This window comes from Lithobates pipiens, unplaced genomic scaffold (genome assembly GCF_037356315.1).
Source record: "Lithobates pipiens isolate NorthernLeopardFrog02 unplaced genomic scaffold, aLitPip1_a1.2 Scaffold_22, whole genome shotgun sequence".
NCBI lineage: Eukaryota > Metazoa > Chordata > Amphibia > Anura > Ranidae > Lithobates > Lithobates pipiens.
In genome coordinates, this window is record NW_027507784.1 from 229988834 (window position 1) to 230004428 (window position 15595).

The 15595-nt window shown below is 46.0% G+C and overlaps 1 protein-coding gene across 1 annotated transcript in view; it reads right to left on the minus strand.

Annotated features, from left to right (window-relative positions):
* The window catches only part of TNFRSF17 (TNF receptor superfamily member 17), a 267339-nt gene that overhangs the window by 171395 nt on the left and 80349 nt on the right, over nucleotides 1–15595 (minus strand). The gene's annotated exons all lie outside the window — the stretch shown is intronic.

Below are 15595 nucleotides of genomic sequence, written 5' to 3' on the forward strand. Positions count from 1 at the left end.
AACCTCCCCACGTATTGCCTCCCATCGGGCCTCTGGTATTCTATAAGGTTTTGGTTTTACCCTTTCTCCTGGCGGGGTAATAATGTCATGCTCTACGCCAGATGTTTGTCCTGGCAGCTCAGAGAAAATCTCTTTATTACGAAGTACAAACTCTTTAACCTCCTGTTGTTGGGGTTTCGATAAGGTGACTGCTATTCCAACCTCAGGAACTAAGCAATCAGACTGGGCTTGTGACAAAGTCTCTGCGACTAGGGATTCCCTATCCCTCTAGGCTTTCAGCAGATTGACGTGATAGATCTGTTCCGGCTATCGCCTTCCTGGCTGTCTAACCCTGTAGTTCACCTCACTAATTTTTTCAATTACTTCGTATGGACCTTGCCATTTGGCCAGAAATTTGCTTTCAACCGTAGGGACTAGCACCAAGACCCGATCCCCCGGGGAAAAAGTACGGGTCTTGGCCCCACGGTTGTACACTCTCTGCTGTGCTAACTGCACTTGGGTCAAATGTTCCTTTACGATTGGCATTATCTGTGCAATTCTATCTTGCATCAGGGCGACATGCTCAATCACACTCCTGTGAGGAGAACTCTAATTTTCCCAAGTTTCCTTGGCAATATCCAGCAGCCCTCTTGGGTGTCTCCCATAGAGCAACTCGAAGGATGAGAAACCCGTAGAGGAATGGGGTACCTCCCTAATGGCAAACATCAGATAGGGTATTAGACAGTCCCAATTCTTTCCATCTCTTTCCACCACCTTCTTTAACATTTGTTTTAGGGTTTTGTTGAATCTTTCAACCAACCCATCTGTTTGGGGGTGATACACAGATGTACGCAATTGTGTCACTTTGAACAACTTGCATAGTTCTTTCATAACCCGGGACATAAAGGGTGTACCTTGGTCCGTAAGCAGTTCTTTACAAATACCCACGCGGCTAAAAACAAGAGATAGCTCTTTGGCTATGGTTTTGGCCGAGGTATTTCAAAGAGGAATGGCTTCCGGATAACGGGTGGCATAGTCCAATATAACCAAAATGTACTGATGCCCCCTAGCGGACTTCATTATCGGACCTACCAAATCCATTGCGATCCTCTCAAAGGGGACCTCAATGGTAGGTAGAGGAACCAGCGGGTTATGGAAATGTGGCATAGGTGCCGACTTCTGACACACAGGGCAGGAGGAACAATAATTTTCTGTTTCCTTCATGACCCCAGGCCAATAGAATCTCTGCAATACCCTCTCTCTGGTTTTCTCGGTCCCCAGATGACCTCCCAGAATGTGCCCATGGGGCAATTCTAACACCAACTTCCTGTAAGGTTTGGGCACCACAAGTTGCTCAATGGTTTCTTCAGCCCTTTGAGCCACTCGATACAGCAGGTCCCTTTCCATTGTGAAGTACGGGTAAGTGCAAGTCTTATCTGGGTTCACTAACTCGCCATCTATTTTCACCACATTTTCCCGTGCCTTTATTAGGGTGGGGTCTTTTAACTGTTCTGTGGCAAAATTTTCCCTGTGAACCTCAAGATCCGAAAATAAAACAGACGGCATGTTTGCATCTGAGGATGTTGGCTCCTCCCCAGTTTCTCGAGTTTCCCCTGCCAATACCGACAAGAGAAATTCAGGAGAGTCCTCACCACTCCCAGAGGAATTCTGGTCATCTTCCTGGTCTATAGGGGCACCAGTGGGGGGCTCAGGACAATCCCAGAGTTCCCAGAACTTTGGAAAATCCCTTCCCACAATAGCATCATGTGGTGAGACACTAACCCCACCTGATGAGAGAGGTTACCTTTGGGGGTCTCAAAAAACACTGAAGTTACAGGATACTGTCGGGTGTCCCCATGCACACAAATAACAGCCACCTTGTTCTTCCCAGAGACCTCTGTAGTAACTAATTCAGCTTTTATCAATGTTACCAGGCTACCTGAATCCAGCAACAAATCAACATTTCAACCATTAATACACATTTTACATAAATGTTTCTCAGGTCCCCGAATGGCAGTGCATGCAACTGTCGCAAACAGCGACTGACGTCTCTCCCTTATAAAGTCACATTGCATAGGCTCATCCACAACTGGGCAATTGGCTGCAATATGTCCCTCTTGCCGGCAGCGGTAGCAAATAATCTTTTTTGCTGCTTCTTGCAGCCTGGGCTTCCCGGGCTGCTCCCGCCAGACCTTAGGTAGAACTCCCACCCTCTTACTCTCTCCACCCTCACCCCTTGGAGCCATCTTACCCGCCACTGGGTATGATCTGGTCTTAGGGTGGAAAGTCCGTGAGTCCCTGGAATAGGTGGTCAGGTTCTCTGTAGCCAAGTACCTCTCAACCAGATCCACAAGTTTATCTGCATTTTCTGGGTCTCCATGGCTTACCCATTTTTGGATGGCAGTAGGAAGAGCTCTCAGGAAACGATCCATAACAACACGTTCCACAATGTTTGGTGCGGTCAAAGTCTCTGGCTGCAGCCACTTCCTGCTCAGGTGAATGAGATCATACATTTGAGACCTGGGGGGTTTTCCAACCTGAAAAGTCCAATTATGCACACGCTGAGCCCGGACGGCCAGGGTGACACCCAGCCGTGCCAATATTTCTGTTTTTAGCACCACATAGTCTTTTGCTTGGTCAGACTCTAGGTCATAATAAGCTTTCTGCGATTCCCCAGTTAACAGAGGGGCCACCAGTCCAGCCCACTGCTCCTTAGGCCACTTTTTCCCTTTCAGCAGTCCTTTCAAATGTGGTCAAAAAAACCTTCGGATCATCCTCTCCAGTCATTTTTGTCAGTAAACGGCTCACACCAAAGGATGCGGTATTAGTGTAACCACTTGCCTCATTGGTCTGCGGACGTTGCTGTATTAATGTCTCTATTTGCTGTTGAAAACTCTGCTCTTGCTTCTGCAACAGGTCTATGAAGCGGGCTTCAGATTGCTGCTGATTTGCATTTGCTAGAGCCAGCTGTCTCAGTATCTCCTCCATGCTGGCCTTAAAAAAAAAAACTGCCCGCAATTCTCCACCAACTGTGAGGGGTTAGCTCGGTAGCGGGTGTGTGTGACACCCTGGATGGGTTCACAACACAAAATCAGGCACAGCAGACAGCGTTGTAGGTGGAAAAAACAAAATGTGCGGTTTATTTATGCTACATGCAGTGAAAAATATAACAGCCAAACAAAAAAAAACATGAAAATAAATCCTGGTCAGCTTGACCTCTAATTACACACTTAGATTCCCCTGTCTAACGACTGAGTGCAGCCTTGTGCTGCACCAGTCCCTGTCTCTGTCTCTGTTGTAGAGGTTTGCCACACAGGTGTTAACTCACCGCACTGAACAGTTGTCACACTCCCCAGTCTATACAAACACAAAACTGGTTCCAGGATGGAGCATCTCCCTAAGCATGCTGGGGTTTTTTGTAGAGGTCTTAACCACTTGCTTACTGGGCACTTAAACACCCTTCCTGACCAGACCAATTTTCAGCTTTTGGTGCTCTCACACTTTGAATGACAATTACTCAGTCATGCAACACTGTACCCAAATTAATTTTGTGTCCTTTTTTTCCCACAAATAGAGCTTTCTTTTGGTGGTATTTGATCACCTCTGGGGTTTTTATTTTTTGCGCTATAAATGAAAAAAGACCAAAAATTTTGAAAAAAACGCATATTTCTTTGTTTCTGTGATAAAATTTTGCAAATTATAATTTTTTTTTCATAAATTTTGGCCACAATTTATACTGCTACATATCTTTGGTAAAAATAACCCAAATTAGTGGATATTATTTGGTCTTTGTGAAAGTTAGAGAGTCTACAAGCTGTGGTGCGAATCATAAAAAATTGATCACACCTGATGTACTGGTGGCCTATCTCATTTCTTGCGACCCGAACAAGTCAGGAAAGTATAAATACCCCCCAAATGACCCCTTTTTTGAAAGTAGACATTCCAAGGTATTTACTAAGATGCATGGTGAGGTTTTTGATGTTGTCATCTTTTTCCCACAATTCTTTGCAAAATTAAGATTTTTTTTTTTTTCTCACAAAATTTTCAATGTAATAGGTTATTTCTCTCATATGGCATGTGTATACCACAAATGACACCCCAAAATACGTTCTGCTCCTCCTTCTGAGTATTACGATACCAAATGTGTGAGACTTTTACACAGCCTGGCCACATACAGAGGCCCAATATTGAAATAGCACCATCAGGCGTTCTAGGAGCATAAATTACACATTTCATTTCTCAACCACCTATTACAGTTTTGAAGGCCCTGGAGCACCAGGACAATGGAAATGCCCACAAAGTGACCACATTTTGGAAAGCTAACACCCCAACGTATAATCTATGAGGCATATTGAGTCATTTGAATGGTTCATTTTTTTTCCAGAAGTTTTGGGAAAATGTGGAAAAAAAAATGAAAACGCATTTTTTTTACGCAAAGTTGTCCATTTATAAGATATTTCCAACACATAGCATGTACATAGCAAAAATGACACCCCAAAATACGTTCTACTACTCCTCCTGAGTATAACGATACCAAATGTGTGAGACTTTTACACAGCCTGGCCACATACAGAGGCCAAATATTGAAATAGCACCATCAGGCGTTCTAGGAGCATAAATTACACATCTTATTTCTCAACCACCTATTACAGTTTTGAAGGCCCTGGAGCACCAGGACAATGGAAATGCCCACAAAGTGACCCCATTTTGGAAAGCTAACACCCCAACGTATAATCTATGAGGCATATTGAGTCGTTTGAATGGTTCATTTTTTTTCCAGAAGTTTTGGGAAAATGTGGAAAAAAAATGAAAACGCATTTTTTTTACGCAAAGTTGTCCATTTATAAGATATTTCCAACACATAGCATGTACATAGCAAAAATGATACCCCAAAATACGTTCTACTACTCCTCCTGAGTATAACGATACCAAATATGTGAGACTTTTACACAGCTTGGTCACATACAGAGGCCCAACATGCAAGGAACACCATCAGGTGTTCCAGGGACACATAGCATGCACATACCAAGAATTACACCCCAAAATACATTCCACTGAGAAAAGAGTAAACAAAAGATTACCTGTGGTTTTAGCAGCGCAGTTGTCCACAGGATGATAGCACTGGTCCAGGCAGCAGGCAGGGACTTGGTCAGCAAAAGTGAACACAATTTTCCAGGCAACAGGCAGGTATACTGTCCATAGTCAATATTGGCAGCAGGCAGGGATACTGTCCATATACAGTCCAAGGTCAGTGCAGGCAGAGATCGTCAGCATTGCCAAAATATTGGTCCTGGTAGTAGGCAGGAACATGGTCCATCCATGTGGTGTGGTCAGTTCATGCGACAGGCAGAGGCATGATGGTATAGGTCCTACAGGCAGCAGGCAGAAGTAGGGCCTTGTTCAGGACAGAATGGGGATAGGGGTAGAGGCTTCTCCCACCCAAATCTCTTTGAAGCCTCAGAGTCTCCAGACCCTAATCTAGGAATGAGAAAACAAAGGAAATTGTCTTCTTCATCCAAAAAAACTATTCTGGAGCCCCTCACATATGTGAGACCCCTGTTATGAATCCCACTAGTCCACAGAGGGTACAAGATCAGTCCAAGAGGCATGGTCAAACAGTCCAGGGTCAGTTCCAGATCAGGCAGAGGTATTTACAGAATCAGTAGGCAGAAGCGTGGTCGAATAACAGTCCAGAGTCAGTTCCAGATCAGGCAGAGGCATAAACAGAATCAGTAGGCAGAAGCGTGGTCGAATAACAAGCCAGGGTCAGTTACAGAGCAAGCAGAGGCATAAGGGGTTTGAAGGTAAATGGCAGGAAGTGAGGGTTATGGTTACCATACTTCACTAATAATTCACTGAAGTATGGTAACGGCGGAAACAGTCACCTATGCAGAGGCCTGGTTGGGAAGGGCATTGGGCACAATGATAAGTGGTGTCTCTTCTCACTCCTCGTTTGCTGCACACCCGACATTTTTTCTGATGTCTTCGGCCTGTTGGTCTGGGAGGGATTTTATCAGGAAAGTGGCGTTCAGAGAGTCTGCTAATTACATCGGATCAAATGTTTTGTGGTGGGCCGTTGGGGTATATAAGGGCAGTGGTGATTTCCTCCTGGTAGCCAAGGAAGGGTATGGGTCTTTCTGTGGACTTTCGATAAATTACATATTTTTTTAATACCACTTGTATGTTCTTCTCGTGGCAAGATAGGGTTCGAGCATCTGGTCGTTCAAGTCGACACCCCCCATGAACATGTTGTACTCATGGATACAAGTGGGTTTTTGTATTGGGCCATCCCTCCTGGTGATCTCAACAAAAGTGTTGTTGTGGATCGAAGAAAGCATGTAGACATCCCTTCTGTCCCTCCACTTCACAGCCAAAATTTCCTCGTTCCGTAAACTCGCCGCTTCGCCTCTTCTTAGCCTTTTGTTGACGAGGCTTTGAGGAAAGCCCTTCCGGTTCGTTCTTACGGTGCCACATGCTGGAGTTTGCTTTCTATGGAGGTTGCGGAACAGGGGTAAACTGGTATAAAAATTGACAGGTGACGCTGATCTTGCAGATGACACTGACAGGTGACGCTGATTTGGCAGATGACACTGACAGGTGACGCTGATGTGGCAGGTGACACTGACAGGTGACGCTGATCACAGGTGACACTGACGTGGCAGGTGGCACTGACGACACGTGGCACTGACAACACGTGGCACTGGCAAATGGCACTGGAGGCAGATGGCACTGGAGGCAGATGGCACTGGAGACAGATGGGGCTGACAGATGGGGCTGACAGATGGGGCTGACAGATGTCGCTGGCAGATGTCGCTGGCAGATGTCGCTAGCAGATGTCGCTGGCAGATGTCGCTGACAGGTGGCACTGGGGCTGGCACTGGCAGATGGCACTGGCAGATGGTACTGGCTATTTGCTCTGGCAAATGGGGCTGGCAGATGGCACTGCGGCTGGCAGATGGCGCTGGCAGGTGGCACTGGCGCTGGCAGGTGGCACTGGCAGGTGGTACTGGCACTGGCAGGTGGCACTGGCACTGGCGGCACTGGCACTGACGGCACTGGGGCTGACGGCACTGGGGCTGAAGGATGGCACTGGCGCTGGCAGGTGGCACTGGCACGTGGCACTGGCGGCACTGGGGTTGACGGCACTGGGGCTGACGGCACTGGGGCTGACGGATGGCACTGGCGCTGGCAGGTGGCACTGGCAGGTGGCACTGGCACTGGCGGCACTGGCACTGGCGGCACTGGCGCTGATGGCACTGGCACTGATGGCACTGGGGCTGATGGCACTGGGGCTGACGGATGGCACTGTCGCTGGCAGGTGGCACTGTCGCTGGCAGGTGGCACCGGCAGGTCGCACTGGCGCTGGCAGGTGGCACTGGCGGCACTGGCACTACTGGCAGATGGCACTGGGCTGACAGATGGCACTGGGCTGACAGATGGCACTGGTACTGGGGCTGGCAGATGGCACTGGGGCTGACAATTGGCACTGGGGCTGACAATTGGCACTGGGGCTGACACTGAAACAATGTATCACTCACAGATCCTCTCTCTCCTCACACGCTGTCTCTGTGTGAGGAGGGAGAGACACGGCAATGGGAGATGATCTCATATGTTTACATTTGAGATCATCTCCCATTGGCAGCTGCGATCGCTCTGTGAACGGCCGCTTTGATTGGCCATTCACGGCGATCTGTATTTGCCTGTCTCCGGGAGACACGGTGAATACAAAACTTCTGCAATGCGCGCCCCCGGCGGCGCGCATTGCGGAAGTAAACACCAGGCTGTCCAGGGATGGCCAGGCGAAGGAACCCGCCCGCTATAAGGCCGTCATTCGGCTATAGGGCGGGCGGGAGGAGGTTAATGAGCCCACTTACTTCAGCTGGGCTCATTAACTCTTCACCTATAGGACTCCCAGCACTCCCCCCTAGTTGTACAAGTCTGCATAAAGCCTGAATCTAGGGCATACATATTTTCCATCCTGGATACAACCAGGTGATTTTACCTGCCTGCTGCCACAATATATATATATATATATATATATATATATATATATATATATATATATATATATATAACAACATGTGTATTTCATAGATAGACCAGTTTTTATAGATAAACATTTATAGATATACATATATATAACCATTTTATGTAATAGGGATTAATCATGCTAAGTGTATTTTATATATTAACTTAACCACTTGCCGACCGCCTCACGCCGATGTACGTCATCAGAATGGCACGGGCAGGCATAAGCACATATATGTACGTCCTTTGCCTCCCGCGGGTCGGGGGCCCGATCGGGCCCCCGCCCGGTGCCTGCGGCGGTCGGTTTTCGTTCGGGAGCGATCCCGGACGAGGGGACGGCCATTCATTCATGGCCACCCCCTCGCGATCGCTCCCGACGAATGGAAATCCCCGGTGACATCACTTCCTCTCCTGTAATGTAAACACAGGAGAGGAAGTGATGTATTCTCTCCTCCGTGTCGGTATTTTTCGTTCCGACACGGAGGAGAGCGGATCAGTGAGTTGCACCAACACATCCCACACACAGTAGAACATGCCAGGCACACTCACACCCCCCCTTTACCCCCCGATCACCCCCCCAATTACCCCTGCCCCCCAGTCACAGTGACACCAATGTCATTTTTTTTTTTTTTTTTTGCATTGGTGTCATTTGTGACTGTAATAACTGTTAGGGCAGTTAGGGTTAGCCCCCTTTAGTTCTAATGTACCCCCCTAACCCCCCCAATAAAGGTTTAACCCCGTGATCACCCCCCGTCGCCAGTGTCACTAAGGCTGGGTTCACATTGCAGCGGTTTATGAGAACGAATGTGATTCGCACCGCACTGCAGTGCAAATCACATCCGATCTCTGTGCGATTCGAGTTCAGCCATTCGCCGCACCCGCCGCACCCGCCACACCCGCCGCACCCGCCGCAAATTCGCACGGGACCCTTTTTTTGGCCCGCAGCAGAATCGGATCGCATGGGTGTTCACACCATGCGATCCGAGTTTGCAGATCGCACTGCGATATGCGAACTGATCTGGGGGTGTCAGTAACATTTCACTGACACTCCCAGCAGTTCGCATAGGGCAGTGTGAACTGCCGCCGGGAGGCATGCGATGCGGGAACCCGCCGCGGATTCGCGGCGTTTCCGCATCGCTCCAGTGTGAACCCAGCCTAATAAGCGATCATTTTTCTGATCGCCGTATTAGTGTCACAGGTGACGCTAGTTAGGCAGGTAGGTATTTAGGTTCGCCGCAGCTTTTTATAGCGCTAGGGACCCCCATATACTACCGCATAAAGCCCCCTGATTGCCCCCTAGTTAACCCTTTCACCAGTGATCACCATATAACTGTTACAGGTGACGCTGGTTGGTTAGTTATTTTTTTATAGTTTCAGGGCACCCGCCATTTATTACCTAATAAAGGTTTAACCCCCTGATCACCCGGCAGGTGTCATTTGTGACTAATAACTGTTAGGGCAGTTAGGGTTAGCCCCCTTTAGTTCTAAGGTACCCCCCTAACCCCCCCAATAAAGGTTTAACCCCGTGATCACCCCCCGTCGCCAGTGTCACTAAGGCTGGGTTCACATTGCAGCGGTTTATGAGAACGGATGTGATTCGCACCGCACTGCAGTGCAAATCACATCCGATCTCTGTGCGATTCGAGTTCAGCTATACAGATAGTATGGCTGAATTCGTGTCGCACCCGCCGCAAACTCGCACGGGACCCTTTTTTTGGTCCGCAGCAGAATCGGATCGCATGGGTGTTCACACCATGCGATCCAAGTTTGCAGATCGCACTGCGATATGCGAACTGATCTGGGGGTGTCATTAACATTTCACTGACACTCCCAGCAGTTCGCATAGGGCAGTGTGAACTGCCGCCGGGAGGCATGCGATGCGGGAACCCGCCGCGCATTCGTGGCGTTCCCGCATCGCTCCAGTGTGAACCCAGCCTAATAAGCGATCGTTTTTCTGATCGCTGTATTAGTGTCACAGGTGACGCTAGTTAGGCAGGTAGGTATTTAGGTTCGCCGCAGCTTTTTATAGCGCCAGGGACCCCCATATACTACCGCATAAAGCCCCCTGATTGCCCCCTAGTTAACCCTTTCACCAGTGATCACCATATAACTGTTACAGGTGACGCTGGTTGGTTAGTTATTTTTTTATAGTTTCAGGGCACCCGCCATTTATTACCTAGTCTCACTAGTGTACCCCTAAATTTAGGGGTGTCTACTTTCTAAAATGGGGTCATTTGGGGGGGGGGGGTTTGTGCCATCTTGGCATTTTATGGCCTTCAAAACTGTAACGCCCTTAGAAAGCCTGAAGGCGGTGCTTGGTTTTTGGGGCCCCGTACGCGGCTAGGCTCCCAAAAAGTCCCACATATGTGGTATCCCCGTACTCAGGAGAAGCAGCAGAATTTATTTTGGGGTGTCATTTCACATATGCCCATGGCATGCGTGAGCAATATATCATTTAGTGACAACTTTGTGAAAAAAAAAAAAAGTTTGTAATTTTCCCGCAACTTGTGGCAAAATATAAAATATTCCATGGACTCAACATGCCTCTCAGCAAATAGCTTGGGGTGTCTACTTTCTAAAATGGGGTCATTTGTGGGGGTTTTGTGCCATCTTGGCATTTTATGGCCTTCAAAACTGTAATAGGTAGTGAGAAGTGAACTCAAAAAATTACGCCCTTAGAAAGCCTGAAGGCGGTGCTTGGTTTTCGGGGCCCCGTACGCGGCTAGGCTCCCAAAAAGTCCCACATATGTGGTATCCCCGTACTCAGGAGAAGCAGCAGAATTTATTTTGGGGTGTCATTTCACATATGCCCATGGCATGCATGAGCAATATATCATTTAGTGACAACTTTGTGAAAAAAAAAAAAAAAAAAAAAAAGTTTGTAATTTTCCCGCAACTTGTGGCAAAATATAAAATATTCCATGGACTCAACATGCCTCTCAGCAAATAGCTTGGGGTGTCTACTTTCTAAAATGGGGTCATTTGTGGGGGTTTTGTGCCATCTTGGCATTTTATGGCCTTCAAAACTGTAATAGGTAGTGAGGCGTGAAATCAAAAATTGACGCCCTTAGAAAGCCTGAAGGCGGTGCTTGGTTTTCGGGGCCCTGTACGCGGCTAGGCTCCCAAAAAGTCCCACATATGTGGTATCCCCGTACTCAGGAGAAGCAGCAGAATTTATTTTGGGGTGTCATTTCACATACGCCCATAGCATGTGTGAGCAATATATCATTTAGTGACAACTTTGTGTAAAAAAAAAAAAAAAATTTTTTTTTTGTCATTATTCAATCGCTTGAGGCAAAAAAATAAAATATTCAATGGGCTCAACATGCCTCTTATCAATTTCCTTAGGGGGTCTACTTTCCAAAATGGGGTCATTTGGGGGGGTTTTGTACTGCCCTGTCATTTTAGCACCTCAAGAAATGAGATAGGCAGTCGTAAACTAAAAGCTGCGTAAATTCCAGAAAACGTACCTTAGTTTGTAGATGTGACAACTTTTGCGCAAACCAATAAATATACAATTATTGACTTTTTTTTTACCAAAGACATGTGGCTGAATACATTTTGTCCTAAATGTATGACTAAAATTGAGTTTATTGGATTTTTCTAATAACAAAAAGTAGAAAATATCATTTTTTTTCAAAATTTGCGGTCTTTTTACGTTTATATCGCAAAAAATAAAAATCGCAGAGGCAATCAAATACCATCAAAAGAAAGCTCTATTTGTGGGAAGAAAAGGACGCAAATTTTGTTTGGGTACAACATTGCATGACCGCGCAATTACCAGTTAAAGCAGCGCAGTGCCAAAGTGTAAAAAGACCTCTGGTCATTTACCAGCAAAATGGTCCGGTCTGAAAGTGGTTAAAGAGATAAACTCCAGACACATGTGAGACACCTGGTGGTTGATGGTGCTATTACCTTAAAATCATTGGACTCCTGGAAAAGGTTAATTATTAAGTCTTGCCTACCAATGAAAAAGGAACACATACCTTTTGGGCTGAGCATATTATAAGTTTTATGATCTTATTGTCTAAGAGGGTATTTAGAAGCAAGTAAGATACCATGAAAGGAGGAAGGCTCAGGGACATACCCTGAGGGGGACACTGGGAGATACACACACTCCCAGATAGACTGACACCCATGCACCATGCATAAATACATATTTTGACATTCATGAAGATTCCTGAACCCTGATCCTTGGAACTCGAGTAGTAAATCCTCAAGAAGTAAATCCTCTTTAAGAGTATCCATTTTTAAAAGCTACAGCAGCCATCTTAAGTCTGGTAACCAGCCATTAGGAACAGTAGCCATCTTGGAATGGGTAATTATGTCATGTTGATTTTATCTTGTTTGTTCTCTCAAATATTGATGTATTGAATATTCTACTATTGATAATCATTCTCCTGAATCAATAACCGCCTTTTAGATTTTTTCTCTAAAGCTTTGATTTTTCATTATATTTTTTTTTTGCATAGGTGCCACGTAGTATAATGCAGTATAGTAACTGTTGGACATACATGTGAAACACAGACATTCTGTTTAAAGCGGGGTTCCACCCTAAAGTGGAACTTCTGCTGATCGGAACCCTCCCCCCCTCCGGTGTCACAATTGGCACCTTTCAGGGGGGAGGGGGGTGCAGATACCTGTCAAAGACAGGTATTTACACCCACTTCCGGGCATAGATTACTACGGGAGTCTATGCCTCTTCCTGTCCCTGCGCGCTGTCTGCTGGGACACACACGGGTCCCAGAGACAGCGCAGACAATTCCTATTGCACTGCGCGACTTGCGCATGCGCAGTAGGGAACCGGGAAGTGAAGCCACAGCGCTTCACTTCCTGATTCCCTCACCTAGAATGGTGATGGCAGCAGCCGAGAGCTGAGCGATTGATCGGCCTCGGCTGCCGGCATCGCTGGACCCCGTGACAGGTGAGTGTCCATTTATTAAAAGTCAGCAGCTGCAGTATTTGTAGCTGCTGGCTTTTAATATTTTTTTCCACAGTGCAATCCCGCTTTAATTCAAATTTCTTAAGGAACGGTGACACTGAAAACATATGGTGTTGTGGAAGATTGCTTCAAGTCACTTCAAGATTATCTGTTCACTTTTGGTGTCTAATCACTTGGATGTTTCAATCATTTAATTACTTACGGACTTTATGGACACTATTATTATTTAACACTTTTCTCACAGGGTGATTGTTTAGGTTAATTCATTTTGTTGTGAATATTAGCGCTACTATTTTATTCATTTCAATCACACATTCTGTTTAATTGTCAATTCTCCTAAGGTTATTGATTCTACCCAGAAGTCCTCATGGTGGTATTACGTCAAAGGTACTACTCTCCCAATTTTGTGGATGTTTCCATTAATTTTCAAGATGTTTAGGTGATGCAATCGATATTTTAATCTCATTTAAATATTAGTTTTTTTCAACCAATAAATGTAACTATTTTGTATGATCACATGTCTCAGTGAATAAGTTTCATATATATAGACCGTGTCATATAGATTGATTTTGTATCTTACAAATATCTTCATTAGAAATGACTTAATAATAAATACTGTGTGGGAAAACTGTCCTTAAAAAGCACAACAGCCCCCACCTCTGCATATCTGAATTTAAGATGGTGAGAAGAAAGAAGAAGTCTATATCAGCCAAATATTTCAAGTAAAAGTAAAACTCTGGGCAAGGTATATGAATTAAATTCTGGTGGCATGGAGGGGTAGTGTAGAGGAATTCCATAATTGTATTGAAATATTGAATGAGAACGATAGAAATATCTTTCTTACTTATAAAGTGGACGAACAGGAAATGGAGTTCCTTTTTCTTAAAATCAGTATTCTTTATTGAAAAATACATACAAACCATAAAAATAGGATTTTTGTACTCACCTGTCAGGAAAGGGTCCGTCCGCTGGTAAGATCCATCATTTGGCATACAGTACTGAGGTCCACCAGCAGGTGTCTCCTGGCAGTTTGTAACTGTCAGGAGAGACTTTCCCTGCTGGTGTTATGTCACCATTGGGCCGCAGTACTAGCGTCCACCAGCGGATGGATCCTGGCAGTAGGGAGCAGGCAAAACTTCCTGCACTCAGGTGTTACTTGAGGACAATTAATGCAGTCTTATAAATACCCGGCAAGCCCACACATGCTTGCCCTGGTATCTTTCTCCCTGGATCCTGACCTTGAGCCTGCTATCCTGACCTTGAGCCTGTATCTGACCCCATCCTGGACCTGTCCCTCCTGTTTGCCTTGGATCCCTGCTCTACAGCCCATCCATCCACCTGTCCCGTTGGTTCCCCATCCTTGCCTATCTGCTGACCCCCCTGTTTATGACCTCGGCCTGGCTTTTGTTATGATTCTAGTATTCCCCAATATTTGTATATATCATTGTTGTTTGTGGTTTTGGGTTGGTTGTACACTATTATATTCACTTACTTTTCACCTATGTAAATAAACACCATTATTTTTTCACTTACATGTGTTTCTGGTTTCCTCTGTGCAGTCCACACAATTCTGGTCTTATCTGATACGTGACATCACCGTAAAATCCTTTTCTCTGTAATTCACCGACTGACACAGCTCTCTCTGTAACAAAATGGGTTGTCAGCCCTATCACTGGAGTTTACTAGGCAAGTTGTAATACAACACTTCAGAACTTATAGTTCCGCCCATTCCTAGGCTACAACCCCACAGCCTGCTCTAGCAGAACTCAACAAGCAGTATAACGTAAAGAGAAAAAGGAGGGGCGGGTGCTGTGTCGGTCGGTGAATTACAGAGAAAAGGATTTTACGGTGAGTACAAAAATCCTATTTGCTCTTATATTCACCGACCGACACAGCTCCTCTCTGTAACAAAATGGGACGTCCCAAAAAGGGCCAAATGAGGGGTGGGAAAAACAGCATAAGAACTTCATCCACCATGGCAAGTGGGAACTAGTGAAACTAAACCCACAAAAAACAACAGTGAAAAAACACCACCACATAACCGGGTATCCTCAACAGGAGTGATCCCCAAGACCGCAACCATTTGCGGAAGTAATGCAACAGTGCATTAACATAACAGTACTGCGTTTTTATCGAAAAACCAGGAAAAAATATCGATTGCATATAGAATTGCAACTACACTACCGCCTGCAAAACTTTGCAGTCAAAACAGGCCTTGTAGAACTTGGTAAACGTATGTACAGGTCGCCGCCTTACACACGTGAGCGACTGACGCTTGGTGTTGGAAGGCCCAAGACATTCCGATTGCCCTTGTCGAGTGGGCCGTGACTGGAAAGGGGGTCACCTGCCCCTTCAAGGCATAGGCTTATACTACAATCTGTCTGATCCACCTGGAAATGGTGGCCCACGAGACCGCCATACCCTTCTTTGGACAAGCCACCAAAATAAACAGTGAGTCTGACTTCTGAAAGGGAGCCGTGGCAGACAAATACACCTTCAGAGCCCTAACCACTTCGAGAGCGTGAAGGGCCACCTCTTTGGGGTGGTTTGGTTTAGGACACAACGATGGTAATACAATGTTCTCATTGATATGAAAAGCCGCCACCTTCGGTAGAAAGGACGGTTGCGGACACAACTCCCTGTGGA